Below are 13,067 nucleotides of genomic sequence, written 5' to 3'. Positions count from 1 at the left end.
TACCAAAAATGAAACAATGCAGAAAAGTTTTAAACACAGCTGCTTAACAAATCACAAACACACTGTAGGTAAGAGGGATGTATTATTCCTCTCTAGAAGAGTGCAAGCTACAAACCAATTCCGATTGTACAAGGTAAGTAGGAAAGGGTCATCAGGCTGTTGCTCCATTTTCCCCACATTTTTCTGAGCACAGTGCTAGCTAAAATAGTGATCTTCCAAGAGTCCATACACTAACAGTTGGTTCCTTTTTGGTGTTACAAATTGGCAGGTAATAGCAAAGGTGAAAGACAAATTTTTCTTACTTAAAAAAAAAAAAAAAAAAAAAAGTGTTTACTACAAAGAATGTATTATAAACATTTGATTTTTACCCAAAAACCCTAATTGCAGTCATCTTCATGATGGTTCACAAAAATTTCATGGCCATGATCCACTGACAAAAAAAAAGTCCCTCAAGATTATTAGTGGTGGACTGTATTACACAATACTCAGTAAGCAAAGAAGCTACAATAGTTAATTTCATTAAGGACTTCTATTATAAAAGGAGGGAAGTATTGGGTTTTCTAAACCCTATTTTTCTTATTACAGAAATTCATACTTCAACAATTGGAAAGACTATCTAAAACTTAGATTTCAATGTTTTATCATCCTAAATTTAAGTATGCATTTTTCAACCAAGAATCTTGTTACATCTGGTACCACTGAGTGGTAACTTTCGGTCAGCATCAGTGTATTCAACTTACTTTGAGTTTTTCTAACCGTAACACCTTTGTTCAAGAGAAAATAGGAATAGAAAGCTATTCTGCTTTTTGCAATATGAAACATGATTAAGGTCATTGTTTTTAGTTATCAGAAATATTGACAAGTATTTTACATCATAGATTTGGATAATTTCTAATATTGGGTCCATCAGTAGTAGCAAGATGGTACCTATTTCAGTGTTTTTTTTAAGTTAAAGGAAAATCCAAAGAATTAGGTCATAGATATTGACTGCAGAATTGTTTCTTAAATTTGTCATAAGTAATTAAAAGGCTATAAAACAAATTTTTAGTATTATTGGTAGAATGCCCACATAAATTATAAAAATGGTAGAGAGCATTGTTCAAAAGATAAAAGAATGCCAATAGTTTTCCTAAACTCAGGTCTATTCGCAGTTCTTTAAGGGACAAAAGCCAGGAGAATATACTTGCATATGTTTATTGCATGTATGTCTTACCTACTAAAGGCAGTCACAACCAAGTTAATCATTCAGTGATGTCCTTAAAACATTCTGTAGTTCTTTGAGCTGGCATGGGGGAAACCTATCCAGAAGAAAATTATTTGTAGGCACAGAGATATTCTATATGAAGCTATTGTAGAGTTCACATTTAAGCTCTTTATATTTGTTCCCCACACCTACAGATATTTTTTACAGCTAACTAAAGCCACATTTTAGCTATGCCTATCACCTTGTACCCCCAAAGAAAGGATACAAACATGGTCAGTATTTAGTTCTTCAAACTCCTGTTCCTCAACACATCTGTGTTTGGATGAGAGAGTTTGCAGACACTGGTTCAACATAGAAAAAGTAAAAACAAAGCCAGCCTCTTAATTGACATAGGCTTTTTCACTAGGAATCCAAGAACTAACAGGTTTCCCAAAGCCAAGGATCAATGAAGCATTCCCTGGAAAAAAGGTAGATGGGTGACTGCTGGAAAGAAGAGAGGTAGGCAGACCTAATTCCTAGAGCCTGCCTTCAAGATGAAATGCTTGAGGAAACAGCCCTGAAAGAAAGGCTATGGCTTGACTATAAAAATAGAGCTTTGTTTTCTAAACTCACTGAAGCATTAGCACAGATTAAGGTCCCAAAGAGACTACTGGAGAAACAGTAAGGACCTGGGAATTTTAAATAGGAAAACAATTTTATCAAGAGGAAATGGGATCGTTTGGAGCTTGTGTAACCAGAAGTATTACCAAGATAGAGGGGACCCTGGTGGCGTGGAGAATGGTGCCAGTTGGAATGAGGAGTCATGGGAGTTAGGAAGTCATAAATCAGCTCTTTACTCTTGTGACTAGACACAAAAACTGCTAATACCAATTTTATACTTCAAAAAGACAAAACAAGTCCTTTTTAATGAAATGAACGAATGTTTTTCTCCCTCAAGTCCTCGAATGTGATGAAGCAACACCATTTTTAACATCATTGGTGTAGTCATAGTATTGTAGATAAATACAGGTGGATAATACTATTTCAATAGATTAATTTCAGTTCCCAAAGACTGTGAAGCATGAAATTCAGAAGGGAGCAAGTACAAATCTTGCTCTTGTACAATCTCTTGTAAAAACAGGTCATTTTAGATTATACACAGTATTGCTTAAGAAATATATTTGGAGTTGTTTTTGAGTAATGATGAATTTTCACTGATCAACTAGGCCTTATGGTCCCTAAATAACCATGAGGATTACTTGTGAAATAGATAGTTGAAGTTGGGGATACAGTTTGTGGCAAGGATTAAAAGCAAAGTTTTCTTTCACTATTTATTTCAATACTTATAAGGTGAGACCTAATTACTACATTATTACATTGGACTAGGTACTAGGTGCTTTTCAGGACTGACAATGTAATAAATGCATTAGCTTTAATATGAAGCAACAAAAACTTTAAAATTGCAGGCTAGCATAGTGCACTGCAGCGTTTGGTGGTACATAGCAACAAAACCTGTTCATGTGGCCTCTTGGCATTATGTCCATAACCAATTTAGATGCCATTTACTCAAATATGAATATCCCTCTTCATCATGCAAGTGCAAACATCAATAATGTTACCCCTTCCCACCTCTCCAAGTCAACCTCCAGCATGCTCTCTCCTTAACCTCTATGATAAAGTCCTGGGAGAGAAGGAGGGGAACAAGCCTGTGCTCACCTTCACACCAACCAGGCCCAGAATTTCTTCCTCTTATATTGGATTTGTAGTAGTTCATTTTTTTGTTATTCAGTTGTTAGCTTAAATGTCACCTCCTAGGGGTGCTTCCCAGTCCATATAATCAAGTAGTCTCTCCACATCGCTGTGAAGTCTGCATAACTAATTATCTGAAGTTCATATTTTTCCTTGTCTATATGTAGAGGCAAGGCCCTCAACTATTCTGGATCTTCAGCTTAGCCAAGTGTCTTGCAACAAAGCAGGTGATCAATAAATATTTATAAATAAATTTATTTATTATAAATTTTATTATAAATTCATCTTACCTTTTAAAATGCAATGGAGGTGACAAAGGGCCATGGCTGATCTTAGTTTATGAATCTTGTGCAGTGGTTCAGTTTTGCTATTAATATATTCTCAAAATTAGGATATAGGTCAATTTATACTTAAGAAAAGTCTGAATTGGTTTGTAGGAAATGTCACTTAGATCAATACTAACGGACTTGGAGCCATATAATTTTTCTCCCTTCTACTTACTCCTACCCATTTAAATTTGTTCTTATTCTCAGATCATACTTTCTTACCATGTCTCTGTCAATGCTATCCAATCCCTACCTCCCTCTCAATGGCAATGAAAGAATGGAAGTTTGTACATAATCATTAGCTTTACTGCATCTAAGGAAGATTGAGCCAATTGACCTCTTCAGTTCCACAAGAGAGGTAGTGCTCCAGCAGCTTCTTAATTCATGGAAGGGATACATTATGCCAACCACTTTGCAGATAGGTTTCTACCACTCAACACGGAGATTTGGGGCAAATTTCTTCATAGAACCTGCTTCTTAATCCACAAAATTCATTTACAGGATTACTGATAAGTTTACCAAGTTTCTGTAAAGCAAATAACACAATCTTGTCACATGATAGAAACTGTGTATTATACTATCTATTTTAGCAAATAGCCATTAATAACCTTATTCCTCTTTTCTTAGTCCTATTCTGTGTCTCCCATGAACATTGACCATTTCATCTCCGCCATCCACCACCAATTCAAAATCTGATACCCACTCCTTAGAATCTTACTAAGCAAGTTAAATAGCATTTGATTTTCTCATCTTCAATTTTCTCCCCTATGAATTCCCAGAAAATGACATAGAGGATACCCAATCCACTACAACCTACCCTGTAAGATTTCAATGGAAACTACAAAACAAACCTCACCCCAAGATCATCTTGTCTCTATAAGATGAATTCAGAAAGATGGGTAACCACTTCCTCAGTAGGTTTGATTCAACTATTAATCATGAAAGAGTTTCCATAAATATAAAGGACAGCAGTTAATATGAAAGTAGCTGTTGGTTCACAACCCTCTCGAGAGCTTCCTGGATGAAATCTGAAACAGGGCCTGGATGTGAAGGGCAGGGAGGGACCAAAGAAAAAGACCACCCCAGCCTGGTAGGTGATAGTTTTGTTTTTAAGATTTATTTATCTATTCATGAGAGACACAGAGGGGGTGGGGAGCAGAGAAACAGGCAGAGGGAGAAGCAGGCTCCATGCAGGGAGCCCAACGTGGGACTCAATCTCAGGTCTCCAGAACTACACTCTGGGCTGAAGGTGCTCAACCACTGAGCCACCTGGACTGCTCGGTGACAGTTTTAATAAGCAAAGGGAACTTATTACACAAGGCTCATCTTGGGCAGCAACAAGGCGAATGGATCTCCACACCTGCTCATGAAATCATTAAAGCTCACAAAAAGACCCTAACTGGATTCAGTCATGCATATCGTTCAGGTGTTCTCAGAACTGCCTGTGGGAGTGGGAAAGACCAGCAGAATCCACATTTCAAGGACAGGGAGGGTGTGAGGAGCCTCCAACCCACCAGATCTAGCTCGTAGGTCAATTGGGGGTCGTGGCTTTTCATCACCTTCCCTAACAGGAATAAATGTAACCGATTTATTTAAGAGTAGGAAGAGATTAGGGTTATTTCATCTTTAAGTGGGAAGAAAACTCTTGAAACATAGTTCAGTTTCTAAAGGACTGACTTCTCTAGCTCCACAAAAGCACACCCACTATTGCTTTTATTACATTCCAAGTTACGAATAGAAGCCCATCCATGGGAATATTTGAATCCACCAACTAAAGTATGACATTACAGAGGCCTTGAACAGAAGAACAGATTGAAGACTTAGTAATAATAGCCTAGAAAATACATAATAGCCTAGAAAATTACAAGAGCAACAGAAAAGACAGTTTTGAAAAATACCATTCAGTTCTAAATAAAGTCCTTTCAATATTCATGATAATAACAAGTATCACTTATTAAGCAACTATTATGTGTTAGATATGCTAAGTGCTCTACAAACAATACCTCATTTTCGTGATCTCAGCAAGCCTCCAAAGTACTATCATCATTATGGTACTAGTAAGGAAAGTCTTTGATATGTTAAGCAATTGTCTAAAGTTAGAGTTAGAAAAGTGGCTTAGCCACTAAGTAACTTGGGTCTGACTTCAAAGCTTATGCTCATTCACCACATTGTCTAAGTTGCCTCATCAATCTGGCTGTCTGAAAGAGCATATGTATTTGAACATAATTTCATAAACAATGGGCATAAAATTGAATAAAATATGCATAGGTTTAGTGTTTGCATTTCACTGTGCTAGGCATTCTTTTACATGTTGAGTTCTGATACAGAGATAAGTCAGATTACACCTTCAAGAAGCTTCCATCTAGTAAGAAAGACAAAACGTATACATGAAATTCTTAATACAAGGAAAAGGCATGTCACAAACTGAAAAGGAAGTCAAATATTTTCTCCTTTAAAAAGGCAGGAGAGGGGTGCCTGGGTGGCTCAGTCAGTTAAGTATCCAACTCTTGATTTCAGCTCATTATCCTCATGAGTAGGGACATGGAGCCCTGCATCAGGCTCTGAGCTCAGCCGAGAGTGCCGGAGGATTCTCTCCCTCCACCCCTCCCCACCTGCTCACTCTCCCAAATATTTTTTTATTCAAATAAATATTTTTAAATATTTTTTTAAACTCACACTATTACAGATGAGTTTTATTGAACTTCTGTGAGTTTTTCCTAAAATCTTTTAAAGCATTGAAAAGAATTCAAAAAGAAAAAGAGTACTTTGAGCTATAATTGAGTCAAATTTAGAGAGCACACAGATAAAATTACAAGTTGTACTAATTTTCTGCTGTTATAACAAATTGCCACAAACTTACTGGCTTAAAAAGAAAATACATTATCTCACACTTTTGTAGGTCAGAAGTCTGACATGGGTCTCACTGGATTAAAGTGAAGGTGTTGTGTTCCCTCTGGAGGCTCCAAGGAAGAATCAATCCATTTTCTTGCCATTTCCAGCTGCAAACTACCTGAATTCTTCGGCTCACAGCTCTCTCCTTGCATCTTTAAACCAGCAATGTCAGGCCAAGTCCTGCTCACATCACAGCTCCAAACCTCCTACTGTCCTCAGCATACCTCTCTCTGCATCTTTCTAACTGCAGCTGGAAAAGGTTTTCTCCTTTTAAGGACTCGTGATTAGATTGGGAAAATGAGAATAATCCAGGACAATCACCCTATCAGAAGGTCTTTAACCTAAAGCACGTGTGCAAAGTTCCTTTCATCACATGAAGTTGTCTCTTCACAGGTTTCATGAAATGGGAAATCTTTGGAAGGCCATTATTCCGCCAATTTCACAGGCCACGTCAGCTACAACTATGAGTGCAAAACTAGTAAAAAAAAAACTGAGGAAAAAAACAATTAAAAGTTATATATTGACACAATTCAGTAATATCAAAGAGAGTTCTTTTTCTTCCAAGAATCAATTCAGGCAAGGAATAATGTAAATCACTCTATCCATCAATTAAAGAGAAAAACCCTATGATCATCTGGATGCTGAAAAAGGAATTTATTAAACCCAAAATCCCTTCATAAGTAAGCTCTTAGGTTAATAGAAGAAAACTTTCCTAACATGACAAAAGAATCTATCAGAAACCTATCGAAAACTTCATAATGAAGAAACACTGGAAGCCTTTCATTAAGGGGAAAAAAAAAAAAAAAACGATGCCCAGTTGCACTGTGACTGTTCAATGTACAGACTTAATGTAGTAAAAGGAGATAAATAAATGAGGTATAACACTGGAAAGGAAGAGATAAAGCTCATTATCTATACAGATCATTGACTAAAAAGTAGAAGAGAAATGACCAAAAAACTACTAGACTTACTACCAAAGTTTGGTAGGTTAGCTTTCCTATACATCATCAAGGACCAATTAGCTAATACCACGAAAAAAATCCCATTTGTGGTTGCAAAACTAACAGCACAAAAAACTATGACAAGTACTAGCAATAAACCAAACATTAAAAAAAAAAAAATCGAGACCTATATGGAGAACATACTAAAACTTTACCAAATATAAGACTAAATAGCTACAGACCCTGCCAACTCCGTCAGGAAGACTAAATTTCAGAAAAGTCTGTGATATGGGGAGACATCAAGATTTGGAAAATGTCAAATCTCCCCCAAATCAATCAATAATCCACTGCAATCTCAATCAATTTCCAAATAAGATTTTTGTATTGATTTTATAAGCTGAAAATATTTCATATGAAAGAGAAAAGGGACCAGAAATTTTGGTATAAAAACATACAACTCGAGCACCCGGGCGGCTCAGTCAATTAAGCATCTGCCTTTGGCTCAGGTCATGATCCCAGGGCCTAGGATGGAGTCCTGCCTCAGGCTCCCTGGGAGCCTGCTTCTCCCTCTGCCCCTCTTCCGCCCTGCTTGTGCTCTCTTTCTCTGCCTCTCTCTCTCTCTCTCTCTCTCAAATAAATAAATAAAATCTTTTTAAAAAAGATTTTATTATTTATTCATGAGAGGCACAGAGAAAGACAGAGACACAGGCGAGGGAGAAGCAGGCTCCCTGTGGGGAACACTCAACCATTAAGCCACCCAGGCATCCCAATAAATTAAAGCCAAACCCCACAGGGATCTTTGTGTCCTATCTTGCAAACGTCTCCAAGATAATTGCTAAAAACAAAAAAAGTCAAGATGAATAACAGAAGAAACATAACCAAACAAAAAGCAAAATTATACATTTGTATAAGAACTCCTACTGACACATGGTAAGAGGATAAAATCAATGATTCACAAAACTTAGTATGATTAAGAATGACCAAAGGGCAGCTTCCTAGGTGACACTGCCATGAGATGGTGATTCCAGAAGCCTGGGCTCATGCGCAGAAACCTCCAGCTTTAACGAGCTCCCACCTGACTGTACTTAGAGAGTCTATGGCCCGCATCTGGAGAAATCCTGACTTAGAAGGAGACAGTTTATTAAAGAGTAATACTATTTACTATTATCCTGCAGGCTTCAGAGTGGCTTTGGCAAAGCGCTGAAGGGGAACTTGTAAACTATATGACTCAATATAGTTTAAGTGGCCTGCACCGTGTAAATTAGTATAGTTTGTGCATGTTAAGGTTTATTTATTTGAGAGAGAGAGAGGAAGAGCAAGAGCAGGAGGGGCAGAGGGAGGGGTAGAGAGAGACTCTCAAGCCGACTCCAAACTGAGCAGAGTCTGATGCCAGGAGCGAACTCATCACCCTGAGATCACGACCTGAGCCCAAACCAAGAGTCAGTTGCTCAACTGACTAAGCCATCCAGATGCCCCTAAGTTTGTACATTTTAGAGCAATTAAAACAACAACAAGGAAAGTAAAATACAAAAAAAAAAAAAAGTGAGGTGTCTTCAGTCACCTAACGGGTAAAATCTAGGAGAAATCAAAGGAAGAAAATAGCATTGGGGCAATCAGGGAATGTTCCTAGAATTCAAAATAAGCCTTGAAGGAAAAGCTAAGATTAGAACAAGTAAAACTGAGGCAGAAGTATTCTAGGTAGAGGAGTGAGATATGAACACACAAGGGGAAATAAGGGCTTTGAATTAGGGAATCTTTCCATTTCATAGAATTTAGGGCCCTGAAGAGAAATTATTAGGAATTAAAAGTTTCACAGTTAAGGCAGTATTTTTGGAGAATCTTGCTTATCAGGCTAAAAATTTTGACTCTACAAAATGAGTGCAAAGTAACAAAGATTTCAAGCCTAAGAATCGTGTAATAAATAATATCCTAGGAAGATTGCTGGATACTAGGATGCACTAAGTAGAAGCTGGACGCTATAGTCCTTTGCAAAAGAAATGAGACGTGGGGACAGACGGGGCAGAGGCAGCTGGAGCCAGGGCTATGAGTAGAGAATAAATACATGAGGGAGGGGTGAGGAGAGAGGAGGAGTTCGCTCTGGGAGGTCCTGCATTTAGGGAAGTAGAATACATGGCCAGATTTCAGAAGAACTTGGGGATAGGCTTGGGGGTGGCTGCAGGGCAGTCCAAATTGACATCAAGGTCTAGCTGAGGGTGCAGAGAAAGGAAAAGAAGACCAAAATGGACTTTAGAGAAAAATCTACTCAGGAGGTACTAGACCAATGTTTCAGACAATTCAAACAAAGCAAAGAACAATTAGAGATGTAGGATGAGAAGTAGAACACTGGGTGTCCCACCTAAGGGAGAAGGGATCTTGGTCAAGCAGGCCACCACCTCTCCACCACTATCCTCCCTGGTCTTGAAATTTTAGTTTCATTTTTCTATTGGCAGGAGAAGTGGTGCCCAAACATAGCAGTTATTCAAAATCACCTGGGAATGAGGACGTTAAGTTAAAGAATACCAGGATGGAGGCAGCAACCCGACTTCTTATTCAGCAGGTTTTATGTGGCATCTCAAAGTTTGTGTATTTAAATAGTTCCCTTACAGTCTGGGGGCCACTGAGCCAGATATAATTTGGGTTATAGTATGAAAGGAGAGGTAGTGAACACTGAAACTGTAGTAACCCGCAGAAATAAAGCATAAACTTTCATAAAAATTGTTACACATTTCAAAGAAAACTATAATATTCCTAGGATACATGGGCAAGTAATCACCGGCAGAGAAAGGCAAAGCTGAGCTAAATTTCTTATAAAAGTCAAACATGATTGTTTTGTCTTTATTTTTATAATTAGATATGATAAAGATAAAAGAAAGGATATTATATTTTGAGTATTTGTAGCCTTCTCCCTTCCCCCTGCTTCGTAACGAGGTTTCTGATCCGTCTTGAGCTCAGGGTATTAATCAAGCAGCTGATCTGAAAAATGAGAGAAGGGGAAAACTAAATGAAGCCCTGAGAGGCTCTATTGATCTGTATAAAAAGGAAAATGGCTTAGCAACTGAGAACCTACTCTGTGTTGGGCAGTGTTCCAAATACTTGACATATATTAACTCATTTAATTCTCATGGCAAACTTGTGAATTAATGGGACTTATTGTTGTAAGTTGTATTGGGCAATAAACCAGTAAAACACTTTGGACAAGATATTTTGGGAAAGTATGTGGGGGAACAGAAAAAAAGATATCAAATAAATTCTCAAAAATTAAATTTATAAATTAAATATGTGAAGTGATATGGGATACTTTTTAAACTACCAAATTAGAAAATCTTGATTAAAGGATCAGTATTCTGAAAACATATCCATTACTAAAATAAACTCAACCAGGAATAAAAATCTGTAAAACCAATGAGCATAGAATATGTTATAGTAACAAAGAATTACCTCTCAAAATGACACCTTTAGATCCACATGCTTTAGGATTTAGTTCCCTCAAACTTAAAGAAAAGGTGATTTCCATACCAAATAATCTGTTGCATAGAGTAGAAAAAAGAGGAAAGCTACCCAGTTTGTTCGATAGAACAGATATACCACTTACACCAAAATCTAAAAGAGATAATACTAGAAAATAAAACCTATGCTTCCTCACTTAAAAACATATCAATAGCAAATATAAAATCTTGGATACTGCATTTAACAGTTCACTGAAAGACCAATGAGGATTTGTTCCAGAATCACATGGATAGATCAATAATAGTGGTTAGTATGAGAGGTAAACTTATCCGTGCATCAGTGAAGGAAACCACATGAACATCTCAAAAGATCTTAAAAAGAATTTGAATTCAAAACCAATATCTGAAATAAAACACACAATGAAAATTTTCTTAGTTAAATAAGATTGAAAAAATGTATTCTTTAAATATTTCCTTTAAATTAACTAACCATCAAGATTATATTTAACGATGAAAATACTAGAAATGTTTCAATTAATGTCAGGAACATGCCAAGACCTGCTTTCACCACTTACTTTAAACAAAAATTATTAAACAATGCTTTAAATCTGGATTTAAAAATAGGGAAAACAAATGGAAAGCAAGTAAGTGATCATTATTTTTAGAAAAAAGTGCTTAATATTAAAAAATTTAGTGCAATGGCCAAATTTTAAAAAATATATGTTCTATAAAGTGAGACTCAGAAAATAGAAAACAAAATTCAGGAAGGCAAAATCAGCATATGCAATAATAGCTCCTTCCTATACTGACTCCAGAGAAATAATAGAGACTATGTTTTAAATCACTTAATATAAATACAGCTGCACTGAAAATTGGAAGGTAAGTCCCCAGAGAACTGTGAAGCCTCTTTAAGAACAGAGAGCAAGGAACACTTTTTAAGTCTAAAAGACTAAAATGGGAAGACTCAGGGACCACAGCCGGAAAGCCCAAGTGACAAAGGGAGAAGCTCCTTAAATTTTTTAAAAATTTAAATTCAATTTGCCAACATATAATATAACACCCAGTGCTCATCACATCCCGTGCCCTCCTTAGTGTCTGCCACTCAGTCATCATATCCATCCACCCACCTCCCCTTCTGCAACCCTCAGTTTGTTTCCCAGAGTTATGAGTCTCTCATGGTTTGTCTTCCTCTCTAATTCTCCACACCACCCCTCCACCAATACCTAAAGAAAGTCAACACCATGAAAGATGACAAATCCAACAAATGGAAGAACCTGGAAGCTGACGAAATGGAATAAAATAAGCATTCAGAATACAAGTTAAAACATGCATGCTTAGTATCCTCAAAGGAGGAAAATGCCATAAAATAACAGAGGTCATTAAAGGATAGCAGATATTTCAAGGGGGAAGGAAGGAAGGAAGGAAGGAAGGAAGGAAGGAAGGAAGGAAGGAGGAGGAGGGAGGGAGGGAGGGAGGGGAGGGAGGGAGGGAGGAAGGAAGGAGAAAAAAGAAAGTAAAAGCCTAGGGAAAAAAAAATTTAATGGCCTAAGAAATAAATTACTGGCTGTAAGATTAAACTGAAGAATTCTTCCAGAAAAGAGCACAAGGAAATAAAGAGGTAAAAAATATGGAAGAAACATGAAGATCAGATAAAGTTCCAACATATCTTAGAAATTGGAGTTCCAAATAAGAAATAGAGAAAACAGGAGAAAGGAAATGCTGGAAAAAATAATGCTAATATTTTTCCAGAATTTAAGAATGATTAGAATCTTTCAATAAAAAAGGATTGCTAAATAAAAATATAGGGTTTTCCTAAACTTCCACATATGAAATTTCGGAAGATTTAGGATAAAGACAGTTTTCAAAAAGCTAAGAGAGAGAAAAGGCATATAACTACAAAGGAATGGGACTCAGGTTGGCACCAGACTTTTCATCGGCATCTTTAGATTGCAAGAATCTATGCAATGAAAATGCATTCTTTTCAAAATGTTAAAGAAATATTAGCAAAAAATAAAAAATGTTTAAAGACAAAGCTCTCTGCTGCCAAAAAATGTAGTTAGCTGACAGCCAGGGCCCACAGAATGGTTTCTTTCTGATAAGAAAATCAGCAGTACAAATTAATGGCCTTAAAAATATTCATATTCTTTAACCCATCTAGAAATCTATTCCAAAAAGATGATCAGAAATGTAACATATCACAAGTGCAATGGGCCAAAGTTGTAGAATTTGATAACAAAAATCAAAAACATCCTAAACTCTCCAAATTAAGCAAAAGGTTAACTAAATCATGGCTGAGCTATATGATGCAATATTTGCCATCATTAATACAGAGTAAGTGCTAATGAGATAATGGCAATAGTCAATGGCAAGTCAAAAGTGGCTCAAACAATAATGGCATCTATTTTCTGACTTGAGAATTAGGGATATAAGGAAAAAGCATAAACTGGCAAACATGGCTTGTTTCCCCCATTATTTCTTCTTCCTTCTTTCTCAGAAAGAGAACTCTTGACTAAAAAAAAATTTTTTTTAG

The sequence above is a fragment of the Canis lupus genome, chromosome 14 (genome assembly GCF_011100685.1).
Source record: "Canis lupus familiaris isolate Mischka breed German Shepherd chromosome 14, alternate assembly UU_Cfam_GSD_1.0, whole genome shotgun sequence".
Taxonomy (NCBI): domain Eukaryota; kingdom Metazoa; phylum Chordata; class Mammalia; order Carnivora; family Canidae; genus Canis; species Canis lupus.
The sequence above is the reverse complement of the archived record's forward strand: the minus strand, read 5'-3'. Positions refer to the sequence as shown.